The following is a 14,527-nucleotide window of genomic DNA, read 5'->3' on the forward strand; positions in this document are numbered from 1 at the left end:
TGTTTTCCCCACACATACATGTTTATGATAAAGTTTAAATTTTAAGTTCAACATGGTAAATTTAATAATAATAGCTAATAAAATAGAATAACTAACAACACACATTAGTAAAACTATATAACCATAGCATCTCTCTTAAAATATGATACTAAGTCCACCCTTCTTGCGAGACAATATGGTGCCTATAAAGGATATGAAATAAAGACATAGCATTGTGTCGTAGCATCGAGCTACTAAATAAGAGTTATTTGAGCACAAGCACGCACTGTCACAGCAGTCATTCTGACACCCCAAGCAGCTACCAAGTGACTAATGGGTAGGTAATATATACCACATGGATGTACTGGAAAAGGAGTGATTCACATCCCAGGGGAACTGGGGTGAGATGCTGTAAAATTTCATCACACTATTCAAAATAACACTCAACTTAAAACTTCTGAATTATTTCTGGAATCTTCCATTTAATATTTTTCTGACTGTGGTCCACTAATACGTGGGATCATGGACAGAAAAGCCTGGACAATAGGAACTACTGAATTTCCTCATGTTTCCATTATTACCTTATTTGTGCTTTTTCATGTGTTTCTGGGTCCTTTCCTCTGGCTCCTAAGGGGCAGGGATGCCCCCATTTGCTTCCTTTCTGTCTGTGGGGTAACTGGCCATGAGATGTGTAGTCACTCATAATGGTCACTGAGCAGTTGTTCTCTCTGAGAGACTTTCCTCAAAATTGTTAGGGGCCTCACTACCCCTGAACACACAGGTTGCTTTATACAACAGTTTGTGAAATAAATTGTAAACTGTGTTTTTGTTTTTTGTTTTTTTTGTTTTTGTTTTTTTTTCAGGGCTGAAGAGACAGGAAGTCGAACGGCAGTGACTTGGCTCTTATGGAAACCTCACCCCACGGTATTTTGCTTATTCTGCTTTCTGGGACTTGCCCAAACCTGTCAGGTTTTCACTTTGAAAAGTTGCAGATGAATCCACCATGTATTCACGCACTTGTTTTCATATGTAAAGAAGTTGCTACTGAGAGGTAGAGCCCATCAGGGAGGCTGACAGCTGAGACGCTTTTATCGGGACTGCTTCTGTCCCTCTACTTGGCCCTCACTCTGTTGTCTGGTCCTTCAGGACCTTGCTCAGCCTTCGGGTTGCCTCCCTGGATTCAAAGTATATTGTGGTCTGCAGGGCATGTGTGCTAACTAGCACCTACAATAAAAACTGAAAAACTCATTCTGTTACAATCTACAGAGCTGAACAACCACAGATATGCAGATTCAGGACGACTGAGAGGAAAACAGGTGCGCTTCATTCTGGTAAGGATTTCCATTATGCTCGCAGCCAAAAATTTAGACTCAGTCATTAAATTTTTGAGCCAGGAGGAGTCACAAAAACCACCCACACACAAAATAAATAGGTCAGACAGACCAAAAGAGGCTTTTTGAAGAAAAAAGGAAACTTCTTCAAGAAGAATGTTTAATGAGAGTGTGAGTTAGACAGAAAAGACAGTGTATGATTAGGGAACAGCTAAGCCTCTGCCATTTGGATGTGTCCTAAGCACCAGCATCTGCTGTGACCCAGCGAGGCTACTAAATCTTTTCCACACAGGGAAGAAAATGCAGTTTTGTGTCCCACTGGTTTCAATTCTGGATTATGGGGAGCAGAGATACTGAAGACACCTCACAGCCAAATGTTTAGCATGCGTCATTTCCTTCTGCAATTGACTGCCGTTGGCATTTATCAACTGATAGTCAGCACAATTGATGTTATAATGAGTTACAATGCGCCCTGGCAATCAGAAATCATGCTTTTGTGACCCTGGGTACTAGCTGCAATTGGTGATGTCAGTTCCCTCATGTGAAGCAATCTTACCTCTGAAATGGTGTGAAATGTAACAGTGGACAGCATACTTCAGGGGTAAAGGCCTGGCTCACCCGGTGCTTCCTAATGATTACTGGTGCCTTCCCAATGCACTCTTCTCACTAATTATGCACGCTGTGGACCCCTCTCCCCACCACTCCATCTTGCTCCTCTTATCACATTCTCTCCCTTAAAAATTTTTTTTGATTTATTTTTATTTTATGTGTACGAGTGGTATGCCTGCATGTGTGTAAGTGTACCTATGTCATGCAGTGCTCGTGGAGGACAGAGAGAGCATAGGATTCCCTGGAACTGGACTTATGGATGGCTGTTAGCTGCCATGTAGTTGCTGGGATTTGAACCCTGGTCTTCTGAAAGAACAGCCAGTGCTCTTAGCCACTAAGCCATCTCTCCAGGCCCATTTTCTCACTTTTTTTTCTTTCCTTCTGATACATTTTACTCCTGTTAAAGGAAACTACAGCCCGCAATCCACTACTGAATTCTGTGGTCAGGATGAAGAGGCTCCTTATCCCGGACCTGCAGAGAAGATGCTGCTGAAATGGAGCATCGCAAAGGGCAGAGATTGGAGTGTCTTGCACATAGCAAACACTCAGTAAATATGGCCATTAAGTGTTTACTATATTACCAGTATTTTAAACATACTTCTCTTGAGTTTTCAGGTAAAATGTTTATGAACATCCTGAGGCACCAGTGTCCCTCCACGTGGCTTTCAAAATAATCACATCATAGGCCATTTCCAGTCAGCCTCTCGATTAGTGAAATCCCGGGAATGAAAATAGAAATAAAACCGGGAAATCATTGTGAAGTCCCAAACTCATTTAAAACCCGATTCCTCAAGATTTAGAAGTTCATGTTGTCACTGTTGTATTCCCAACATTTTCCACAGAAGCTGAACATCTCAGGTCTGAGAAAGGCAGGAGAAAATACAGAGCAAAATCTGCAGGAAATAAAGGAACGTGAGCCTCCCTTTGGAAAGTGCTACTCCACTGCTCAGTGAACTGTGTGAAGATGGTGGGTCCTAAGTATGGAGAAGGACACACAGAAATACTGCTGTTTAAGCAAGGTAGATGCTTTCCCATTTTGCCTGATTTCCTGACATATCACTCCAAATTCCATTGACTGGTAACCAGATCAGTCTACTTACTAAGCACAGATATGATTAATGAAGGCTTTAGACCCATTATTCAATTTGTTTGTTCCATGGCATATTTTGGTTTCAGAAACTGAAATCCAAAAATAACCTACTATAAACCCAGGCTGTTATTTTAAATTTGAGGCTACTTTTGCCCAAGCAACAGATATTTTAGAGAAAATCGTCATTAGAATAAGCAGCATGCCACATTCCAAATCAGCTAAGAGACCCGTCCTTCTACTATGTTAGTGTTCTGGATAAATGGAAACAGGAGTGACTGCTATCTAGTAGGGTCTTCATAAACATATATTACCCTACTACTTGAATCGACAGGAGTCAGCCCTTAGGAATTATAATGTCTTACAGTCTACCATATGAAACTGAGTCTCCATTTACAAATGACATGAAAAACTATTTGTACTCAACACTACAATTTTATTTTCTGACATATGTTTCATTTTGCTACTACATATTAACACTGGGAGTCAAGATTCTTTTCCAGGTTCCTATATTAACTCAACAATGCCCTTGCAGAGGAAGTTAGTGTTTTCCAAGGAAAGAGAACTTAGCAAAATTACGCTGTGACTAGCTTACCCAACCCTAACACAACCCCTACTCAACTTTAGACAGACCTCTGAAATCTGGAAATGCCGCAGCCCCCTCATCCCTTACCACGACTCAGAAACTGCTAAATACAAATTGCCAAATTGACAAGGTTTGACATTATGACAAAATTTGGAAGCCAAATAATTTCCTTTCAGTAACTACAATTTAACAAGAAAAAGGATTTTGAAAAGCAATAAAATAATCCATAAATTAAAATATCATCTACATTATTAGACCTTTCAGAAATAGGTATGCCATGAAACTAAAAACAATTTTTAGGAAACATATAAGATGATTCTTCCCTTTATGATCTAAACAATTTACTCTGACAGTATAGAATACCTACTTTCTATTTTTTTAAAATGAGTTCTCTGATTTTGTCAGTGTGAAAAAATCCCACTTTTTTCCTTTCCTAAATCAATGTTTATTTTTCTGGAAATTTAAATTTTAAGCTTTTTATTATTAAAAATACTTATGATTATATTTAGTAGACAGAATAAAATACATGGGAAATTTCCATCCCTTTAAAGCATGAAAAGGACAGAGGAAATTAACAATAGTAGAAGCCTTATAATTATCTAAGAACACTCTCAAAAAGGATCTAATTTAACCTTCACAGCAAACTTTAAAGCACATATTATCTTCATGCAGAAGAGAAGGAAACGAAGTTCTCGTAGCCATAAACTATTGTGCCCATGGCTTCCAGCACGTGATCACGTAGTCCTTAATGTGTGTGAGCCCTGCCACTGTAGGTCGGTGTTTGTTTTAGGATCATGCTGTAGTACTGTACTCTCCTTGGAAACACTGATAGTTTTGTTAGCAGTAATGACATTCTGCAAAGGGCTCAGTGGATTTACATATAGATCAGAAAACTCAGATTTGCATATTGAGTAATAAAGCCAGGCAGAAGCAAAACTGCAGAGTTGGAAAATGTGGTCTTCACTGCCTCCACCCAACTTTCCCCTGAGGCACCAAAATGCCTTGCAGATGACTGGCAACTCTAGGTACCCAGTGATTCCAGCCTTGCCTCTACCCTCTGTACCACAGACTACCTTGGATCATAAATACCTGCCTGTCCTCCTTACCACAACCTCCATACCCTACTGCGGAGATACTTGTGCAGCCATGTTTGTTGCTGCTCTTTTCACAATAGCTAAGAAATGGAAAGAACCTAAAGGTCACTCAACTGATGATTGGATAATGGAAGTTTGGTGCATATGCACAATGGAGCTCCGATTAACTGTAAAGAAAAAAATCATGAAATTTGCGGGCAAATGGGTAGAACTACAAACTTTTATACTAAGTGAAGTAACACAGGCTCAAAGACAAGTGATCCATGCTCTCTTTCAATTTTGGATCTTAGCTACAATCTGTGGATGTGAGTATATATCCTGATGTAACCTCAGGAGTAAGGAAAATGGAATCATGGGGGTATAGGGGAGGAAGAAGCCCAAGAGGGAGACAGTAGGAGACAGATCTTGTCAGAGGGAAATGGGGAACATGGGAGTATTTAATTGGGAAGGGAAAAGGGTAGGTTCTACAAAGAACTATGGGGGTAAAGAAGAAAAAGAAGCTCAAGAGAAGGAGTTAATAAATAGGAGACAGGTATTATCAAGTGGGAAACTGGGAAAATGGGGGAACTTTGACTGCAGAGGGATAGGGAGAATTATATGGGGCGTTGGGGGAGAATGCTTAGGTGGTATGAAAAACCAAATGGAAATGTATTAGTCCAAAAGCCTATCAAAAATACATGTTACACATGCATACATACATACGTGTGTGTGTGTGTGTGTGTGTGTGTGTATGTGTGTGTTTATGTATAGGTGTACTGAAGTCTATATAACAAGAAATACAGTGTCAGACAGGAGAAACCTCCCTTTGAGTTATTGGTCAGGGTAGTCCAAGAGACTCCCAAAATAACACAGGCTATTGCCACAGCCTTCGGTTGCCTCCCAGAACTTGAAAGTAAGAATCTATTACTGTGTGCGTGTGTGTGTGTGTGTATGTGTGTGTTTATGTATAGGTGTACTGAAGTCTATATAACAAGAAATACAGTGTCAGACAGGAGAAACCTCCCTTTGAGTTATTGGTCAGGGTAGTCCAAGAGACTCCCAAAATAACACAGGCTATTGCCACAGCCTTCGGTTGCCTCCCAGAACTTGAAAGTAAGAATCTATTACTGAAGACAGGACATACTTCGGGCATAAGACTTAGAGCAATGGAGCTGGAACTGATCTGGAAGCCTCTTCCCTGAAGACTAGTCTCAGAGTATCAGAGGATACTATGCAAGCTGCTAAGGGAGAAAACTAATCAGTGGTTCAACAACAGCTGTAAAGCCTGATAACCACAACAGTCACCAGTCCAGCAAACTATCTCTATTGGTGCAGTAGTGGCACTTTTATTTTGGAGGCAATTGACAGCTATGTAATAGAACTTAAAGTCCACTCAGTGTTTAGAAACTCATGTGTGGAACTGTAAGCCCTGTCAAATATATGTGGCTGGAGAGGTCATAGACGCTAAAGAAAAATCTGCATCTATCACATCCCTAGACAAACATAATTTATTTTATGCTAAATATGTATCTTTGTGTATACAGACAAGTATACCTCTCATCACGCATCAAAGAAGCTTCTTTTTGCAACAGGTGGAGACTATTAGAGAATTCCACAACTGATCAAATACAGAGAATAAGTGTCTATGAACTGCCCAGTCCTATATGACATACTTACAATGTAACCTCTATACCTAAGACTCAGGGAACGGAGTGGAACAAGGGCCAGAAAAAATAGCAATGCATCTCTCAAGTCTCACCAGTGAAGCTTCCTCATGTAACAGATGGTTATCAACACAGAAAGTCACAACTGGCCAAAATGTAGCAAATAAGAGACTACAGAGTATGTGTTCCTTAATAGGACTCTTATATTAACCTCCTGCCACCCAGAGTTGAGGGACCATTTTAGAAGAGGGGATGGAAAGTCTAAAGGGGTAGGGGGTGATCACAAGGAAACAGTTTTCCAAGCTCATGGGAACTTGCTCATATGAACTTGTAGAAATGATAACAGCATTAATAAGACCCACACAAACTCAAACCAGATTAAAACCCAGCCTAGAACTTGGGAAATGGGTAAGAAACTCCAATCTTAGCCTAGGAACTATTGGCAGCTAATCACTTCTAGGTGAGGTTGGTCTTCTTTAAGCGAGTAACACTAGATGGGTTGACCTGGCTCCAGTGGATGAACTCACACCGAGGGACATCTGGAAACACAAACTTTACTCATTAGGCCTTAACATATATGACAGAATGAATGAAATCCAGTGTGTGGGGGAGGACTAGGGAAGGTACAGATAAGGTCTAAATATCGTTAAAATATATTATATGAAATGTACAAAAGTTTGATAAAAAAGGAAAAAAAGACTATAAATTGACAGTGGATGTTTCCTCCTTACTGTGCTGAGCTCTAACAGCATGCACACAGAACATTTGTAGACAAATTTATGAACATTGACCTGAGTTCCTGTTGGGGAACCCTGCTGTTAAGGTTGGCTCCTTTCTCAGCAGGGGCTTCCTGCCTAACTTACCTGGAAAGTGTTGCCAAGCATGGATGCTTGGCCTCATTTGAAACATGACCTTTGTCATAGTTACCTGCAATAAAACTGCCCCCAGGTTTTTTCTACATGATAATTAGGCATTGCCCTATAGTCGGGTGATAGCATCCCCCTACCACATGTAAATAAAGCATACTATGAGCACCTATCAGCTGAAGCTTTGGCTGCTGCCTCCACACTCTATTTTCCCTGACCCCCACTGAATAAATGGTGCTGTTTCACTGAGTCTGGAGCTGTTTGTGTCACTGACCCTGCCTCCCTGGAAGGGCTTTTCTTCCGTCAGTGCTCACTGGCCGTCCCTGACCCCGTTTGTTGCTTCTGCTCCCTTTGTCGTCGAGGACTGGTGGCCAATGACCCACGAGAAAAGGGAGAGACCCCACAAGTTCCCTCCTTCCCAATCAGAATATCCAGTCCCTGCATTTTAACTGTATAGCTTTCTGAGCTTTGCTCCTTAATGTGACAAATCAACAATATACTGTTAAGTTACTAGTAAATGATTGACTGACTCTCTCAGATCTTATAAACTGGAATTTATATATATATGTGTATAAGTATTTTCTGAAGACTAAATGCCAATCTTCCTGAGTATCCACTGGCTGTTTTAAACCAGTATTTTAGGGCTGGAGAGATGGCTCAGTGGCTAAGAGCACTGGCTGCTCCTGCAGAAGACCCAGCAGGCTTATTCCCAGGACCCACATGGTGGCTAACAACCATCTGTAACTCCAGTTCCAGGGGAATCTGACACCCTCTTCTGACCTCTGTAGGCACTACATGACATGGGTGCACTTACATACATGCAAACAATACATTCATGCACATAAAATTAAAATAAAATTTAAAATGTAAACTGGGAACTTAGAAAGGCTAAAATCTTGGCAAAACTGAATGTGGAATGAAAACTTCCTAGGAGCACATGCTGCACGTGAGCACCACTGAGTGCTGCCTAACAACAGCCGGAAGAGCAGGCAGGAAAAGTAAACTCAGCCCTACACATTTGACATATGCCATCTCATTTAGTGCTCATAGGAGCTTTAAGGAAGATATTTTTCATACTTTTATGAAAGTAAAAGGGATTCAGAGAAGTTATATATTATGCCATGAGCACACAGGGTGTACAGAAAGATTTCATTTTGGCCCACCAGTAACATTTCCTGGGTACCCCAGTCCTCAAAGTCATTGTACTGACAGCAGCTGGAAAAATGAAGACTTGATTTATTACAAGGAAAATCAGCCACAAGATTCTTAATGTGGCAAGACAGGGAAATCTTGGGATAGGGGAGAAACAAAACTCATTTGGGGCACACTTTCCAAAGGCCTAACTAAAAACCCATCTGATATACCCCCAGAATAATCCTTTCCCTTGCCACAGAAACCATTGACCAGGGCTCCACAGCTCTTTCCGAATCTGCATCAGGTACAGAATAAAGATGTGGATGGTCCTGCAGCAATAACCTCGATAGAAACCATGTTTGATAAGAAATTCACTTCATGGCCCAACATATTTTGAGTCTAGCTAAAAGCCACAACATAAGCATAAAAATTTGAAAGGAGTTTGTTAAAGATCAAATGGATGGGGTGGAAAGATACAGCACTGTGAGAACAAAGCCTCCTCGGCTCATTGCTAAAGTCACCATGTAACTTTGGGTGACTCTAATCAAGGGAACATCAGCTTCTCAGATTCTTCATTCTTTAAGGCCAGCATGATGACACCCAGTGTTTAAGATTGCTGGAAGAATTGTGTGGGATGATGTATACATAAGCCACATAGTAATGGGTCAGTGAATTATGGCTCTCCTTAGGAAATTTTCAAATGCTGACAGTCAGCTCCCAGCTTACTGGGAGTTCACATTGAAACAGTTTCACTTATTTTCTGGCAACCAAATTAAAGTTTTCTTCTGTGTGGAATTTCACAGTCTCCTGAATATCTTGTGGGCGTGAAGACTATAAGGTTTTGGACATAGTAGGATGAACTCAGAGTTGTTACATCATTTGCTGGAAAAAAAAATGCTATATGTCAAGCTAGTGGTGAGATTCTAGAGCTTTACAGGGCCCAGCTCGATGTTTTAGAAATGCATTATTTCTTTTATGGGTACAAATAGCATGAGTTCACTGTTCAGACTTAGAAAAGTATTTTTTTTTTTTGTCCTTTTTTGGGACAGGCTCACCAGCTGTCCTGGAACTCAGGACAATTAATTTTAACCTTAATTTTTTTCACTTGTTTATACATTTTATACATTTATTTACTGAAAGTGTGGAATCCAGAGACTTGTACATGCTGGGCAAGTGCTCTCTACTGCTGAGCTATATCCTTAGCCCTTTGTTCCACTTTTCTTTGCTTCTTTCAATTATTTTTTGATAATTTCATACATGAGGACACTGTATATAATATCCACCCCTCCATTGTCCAATTCGATCCATAATTCCCACATCCCCCTCTCAAATTCATGCTCTTCTAGGATTATTATAGTCATATATACATTATATGCGCGCACATACACACACACACACACACATACACACACCTTACTGAGTCCAGTTAGCATTGCCTGTATGTACATGGATTTAGGGTTAACTGCTTAGGCATGGGCAACTTATCAGGGGGCTTGTCCCTGAAAAATAACTGACTCCCTCAGTAGGCATTGACTGTTTGTAGCTTGTCAGGGATGGGGTCTTGTGAACATTTCCTCTATCTATTTTGTCATGGATGCAGTCTTTCTCTCTTTTTCTACTTTTTATTTTGAAACAGAATCTAAGTTACTCAGATGGGTTTTTGAACTTGTGATTCTGTTGTGCAACCTCCCAAGTAGCTGGGATTATAAGGCTGTGCCACAAGACCCCACTTCCTCTTTGGAATTAATTGTAAACATCAATGGATTCTGCTGGGCTATTTCATACATATATCTAATTTACTTTAATTACTTTTACAGAATCTTAAAAAGTATTAAAAATTATCACTTCAAATCGCGTTAACACTGCATGTGTTTGTGTATATGCATATAAACATATGCTCAGCCAAAGATCTGCCGTGTATTATGCACAAACTTAACAATATTTTCTGACAATTATGCATTCTCATTTTTAAAAGTGATTTTAGAGCTGGAGAGATAGTTCAGTAGGTAAAGGCATCTGTCATCAAACTTGACAAACTGAGTTCAATTCCCAGCACCCACATGCTGGAAAGAGAAAATTGACTCCTGCACGTTGTCCCCTGACCACACATGCACTGCAGCAGACATGTTTCTCACATAGATAAAGATATAACATAAATAAATATGATATAATAAAATTAATAACAAAAAAGAGATTACTGTGCAAATTCAAGCATGAGTATTAAGAGAGGGGAGCCAAGGTTCAAAACCATCTCAGAAGAAGGGATAGAATGATAGTAAGAGTCAGAGGTCAGGGAGGACCCGAGCAAAACAGTGTCTTCTCAACAAGACAGACTACTCCACTCAAACACACAGCAGCTGTGATTGCCTGCACAAAACCAAGCCAGTCAACATTCTAGCTTGGAGGGGGAAGGGGCCCATGAGTCCCTTTTGACAGTTTATGGTTTCTGGGAGAGAGGATGCCAGTATTCTTTAAGGGTGTGGTCCCTGGTGGGAGGACCACACTCCAGTGGATGTCCCCATATCCATGAGTACATTGGCTGCACTTTGGACTCCTGTATTATTTTTTAAAAAGTGGTTTTGATTTGCATTTCCCTAATTACTCAGGATGTTGAACACTTTTTGAGTGTTTCTTAGCCATTTTTATTTCTTCTTTTGATAATGCTTTCTTCATATCCATAGCCCATCTTAAAATTGGGTCATTTATTGTCTTGATTCTTTGTTTTCTGAGTTCTTTATATACTCTAGATCTTAACCTCTCTTGGTTGTATAGCTGGTGAGATTTTTCTCCCACTCTGCGGGTTTCCTCTTCACTTCTTTGGTTGTTTCTTTCACTGTACAGAAGCTTTTGAGTTTAATGTTGATCTTAATTCCTGAGCAGCTGATGTCCAATTTCAAAAGTCCTTTCCAAAATTATGGGAACATGGTGGAGCTGTGCATTTACCCCAGTGGGAAGTTACCCAACTTTGGTTTTGTCATGTTTGACTATTCCGAGCCCGTCCAGAAGGTCCTTAGGAGCAAGCCACCACGTTCAGCGGTACTGTCTGCCTGAATGTGGAGGAGAAGACTCCAGCGGCCAGGGAAGCTGACAGTCCCAGCATTCTGGGACCTAGAGTCCCCTGCACTGGGCTGAGTGGTGGAATGAGAGGCCCTCCCCAAGGAGGCATGGTGCAGAAACCAAGGTTCAGCATAGGCAGGGGGATTGCTCTAAAGCAGTGAACTGCTCAGCACAGAACTTCACACCCCACATAAGCCCCAGCTCCTGCAGAATTGTGAATTTCTCCAACCAGCCTTTGGTATCTTGGAAAAGTCTGTTTTAAACTGCTTGAGTTTGAACAATTTTCTTTCTCTGTGCTCCAACCCCTTTCCTGTCCTCTGTTGACCTTTTAGTCCTTCACTTCCAGTTTTCTGGATCAATATTTTTAAAATAATAGATTTTTAAAGAAGAAAGGCTGAACTTCCTGCTCACTTTGCATATACATGCTGGAGTACATTTTAACAGCCATTTCCCCAGAAGAAAGTGTCTGGTTTACCACTGACATTGGGATGCTTCATTCCTTGGAATATTTTTTTATTTTTATACACTTAAGAAGCCTGTAAGAGACACAGGATTTAATAAACATTTTGGAAACAGGAAAAATTCAAACTGTTTCTTAAGTCATGACCACCTTCTGATGTAGAAAAATTGTCATTTGGAAACCCTTGCTGGTATGGGTAACTGAATAAAGGTGTTAATAGAACTCTGTTTTTCTGATGTGATTACCAAACAATTCAAAACCTCCGGTTTTTAATTGGATTTTAAATTGTGAAGTATGTCTTCAATGTCTAGAATGCAGCAGATTTTTTAAAGTAGAGTTTTTCCATATTTTATTTGTATTTGTAAAAAAAAAAAAGGACAAAAATCCAGAAGAAAACAAGCCCCTCAGCCGAAATAACAAAAACCAGAGCGAAGCTGGCCTGCCGTCTGTTCTTCATTCCAGTCCTGGAAATTGTTTAAAGAAAAATGAAGTTTCTAGATTTACGTTTCAGATAAATAAAAAAAAGTCCTTTCCTATGCCTATGTCTTGTAAGGTGCTGCCTATGTTTTCTTCTAACAGCTTCAATTTCAGTTTCGGGTTTCACACTGAGGTCTTTAATCCGTCCGGAGATGACTTTTACGTGGGGTGAGGTCTAATCTTCCACAGGTGGCAATCTGGTTTTGCTAGCACTATTTGTTGAAGACGCTGTCTTTTCTCCCGAACGTCTTTCCTCCTCTTGGGCTGAAATTGCACGCATTCGTGTTTGCACGCATTCGTGTTCGCATGCATTCGTGTTTGCATTTGCGTTTGGGTCCTCGGTTTGGCTCCGTTGATCTATGTGCCTGTTTTTGTGCTGGCATGGTGTTTTTATGACTGTAGCTGTGAAAATATAGTTTGAGATCTGGTATGGCAGAACTCCTAGCATACGTCTTTCCTCCTCTTGGGCTGAAATTGCACGCATTCGTGTTTGCATTTGCGTTTGGGTCCTTGGTTTGGCTCCGTTGATCTATGTGCCTGTTTTTGTGCTGCCATGGTGTTTTTATAACTGTAGCTGTGAAAATATAGTTTGAGATCTGGTATGGCAGAACTCCTAGCATTGTTCTTTGCGCTCAGGAATGCTTTGGACAGGACTCCTATATTAAATTTCACCCACCCAGGGCAAAAGAACCAAGATTGTAAGAACCAGGGAAGGAAACCATAAGGAAAGAGTCTTACAGGCTCCTGGAACCTTGCTCCTATGAACTTACAGAAATGGTGACAGTGTGCAAAAGACTCAAGCAAGCTCAATCAGACAAAAACTAGCATAGAACTGGGGAATGGACAGAGGAGGCCGCAACTTTGGTGAGAATCTGTTAACAACTGATCACCTCTGGATGAGGGAGAGTTGATCTTGTTTAAGCGAGTGTTGCTAGAGAATCTGAACAGGCTCTAGTGGATGAACTCACATGAAGGGATGTCTGGGACACAAAGTTGACTTGATAGGCCTTAACACGTATGACAAGATAACAAGAAGTCCTGTGGGCGGGCTAATGGAGGGTGCAGACAGGGAAGGAGGGGCTAAATATGATTAAGATTCATTATATTGTGGGGAGGTGTAGGAAGGTAGGAGTTGGACTAGAGTGAAATTATAAGGGAGATTGGGTGTGGTAAGTATGACTACATTTCAATTAATAAAATATTACATTAAAAAGTAAATAGAGAAAGAGAAATATGCAAGAGGACAGAGCTCCTAGAGTGAGCTCCAGCTTCTCAAGACAAGAGCCTGAAGAATGATTCTCTTTTCTTTTCTAAATCTTAAAGATTGGTGTTTATCCATGAGTATGTGTGTCTAGTGGGGGTTATGTGCATGTAAACTTGTGGATATAGGCAGGTGTGAGCCATGTGAGGTGGAGGGTCCTCAGAAAGAGCAATAAAGGGCTCTTAACCATTGAGCCATCCCTCCGGCCCCTGAAATATGATTACTAAGGCTTCTCTCATGTTATATCTTATGAATTTATGCTATTTCATTTAATAAAACTTTAACTAGAATTCAAACTCTGTCTTTGGTGTTATTTTAAGTATCAGTGAGTAATGTCATTTACGTAGAAGTTTGTGCATACATCTGAATGCTATCTAATTTGATTTCTGTCATAATTTTTTTTTAATTTGTGGGTCACTAGAATATGTAAACTCATAGATTTTGGTACATATCTCAATATTATCACTTAAAGTACCAATTTCACCTAATGAGATAACTCATTTTATACAAATCTAAAACTTAAACATTTTCATAAAAGGTCTATTACTTAATAGGTTAAAATACCTGCCAAATTATTATTTTGTTTTATGTTTCTCTTTTCACATGTGACTTTGAATGCTTTTATATATTTGTTGAACATTTGTTTTTACATTTTAGAGCATTGTCTTGTCACATGCTTTTCCCATGAATCAACTGGTCTTTAACAATAATTTCAGGCTATAAGGAAGAGTCGTTGATAGATATAGGATATAAATCACTTCTCAGGGCGTATATTGTAATTATTTCCCGATTTATCAATTTCTATCAAAAGTTTGCAAATATCATGTAATATATTTTGATTGAATTTAGATCCTCTCCCCCCATGCACCCCCATAATGCCCCCTGCCCTATTTCATGTATTCTATTCTCTCTCTCACATATATATGTATATATATATATATAT

General features: G+C 40.0%; 1 long non-coding RNA gene across 3 annotated transcripts in view; it reads left to right on the top strand.

The window, feature by feature from the left end:
* LOC103742307 overlaps nucleotides 1-14,527 on the top strand; it is a 183,236-nt gene that overhangs the window by 140,123 nt on the left and 28,586 nt on the right. The window contains exons 3-5 of one of the 3 annotated variants that reach the window (XR_003851141.1): nucleotides 843-903; nucleotides 1,246-1,310; nucleotides 2,762-2,938. This is a non-coding gene — a long non-coding RNA (uncharacterized LOC103742307). Of the gene's footprint in view, nucleotides 1-842; nucleotides 904-1,245; nucleotides 1,311-2,325; nucleotides 3,123-14,527 lie in introns of those variants that run through there. The other 2 variants (XR_003851142.1, XR_607618.3) reach the window with 2 other exon arrangements.

Source organism: Nannospalax galili, unplaced genomic scaffold, assembly GCF_000622305.1.
Source record: "Nannospalax galili isolate Female #2095 unplaced genomic scaffold, S.galili_v1.0 scaffold1220, whole genome shotgun sequence".
In the NCBI taxonomy this organism is placed as follows: Eukaryota; Metazoa; Chordata; class Mammalia; order Rodentia; family Spalacidae; genus Nannospalax; species Nannospalax galili.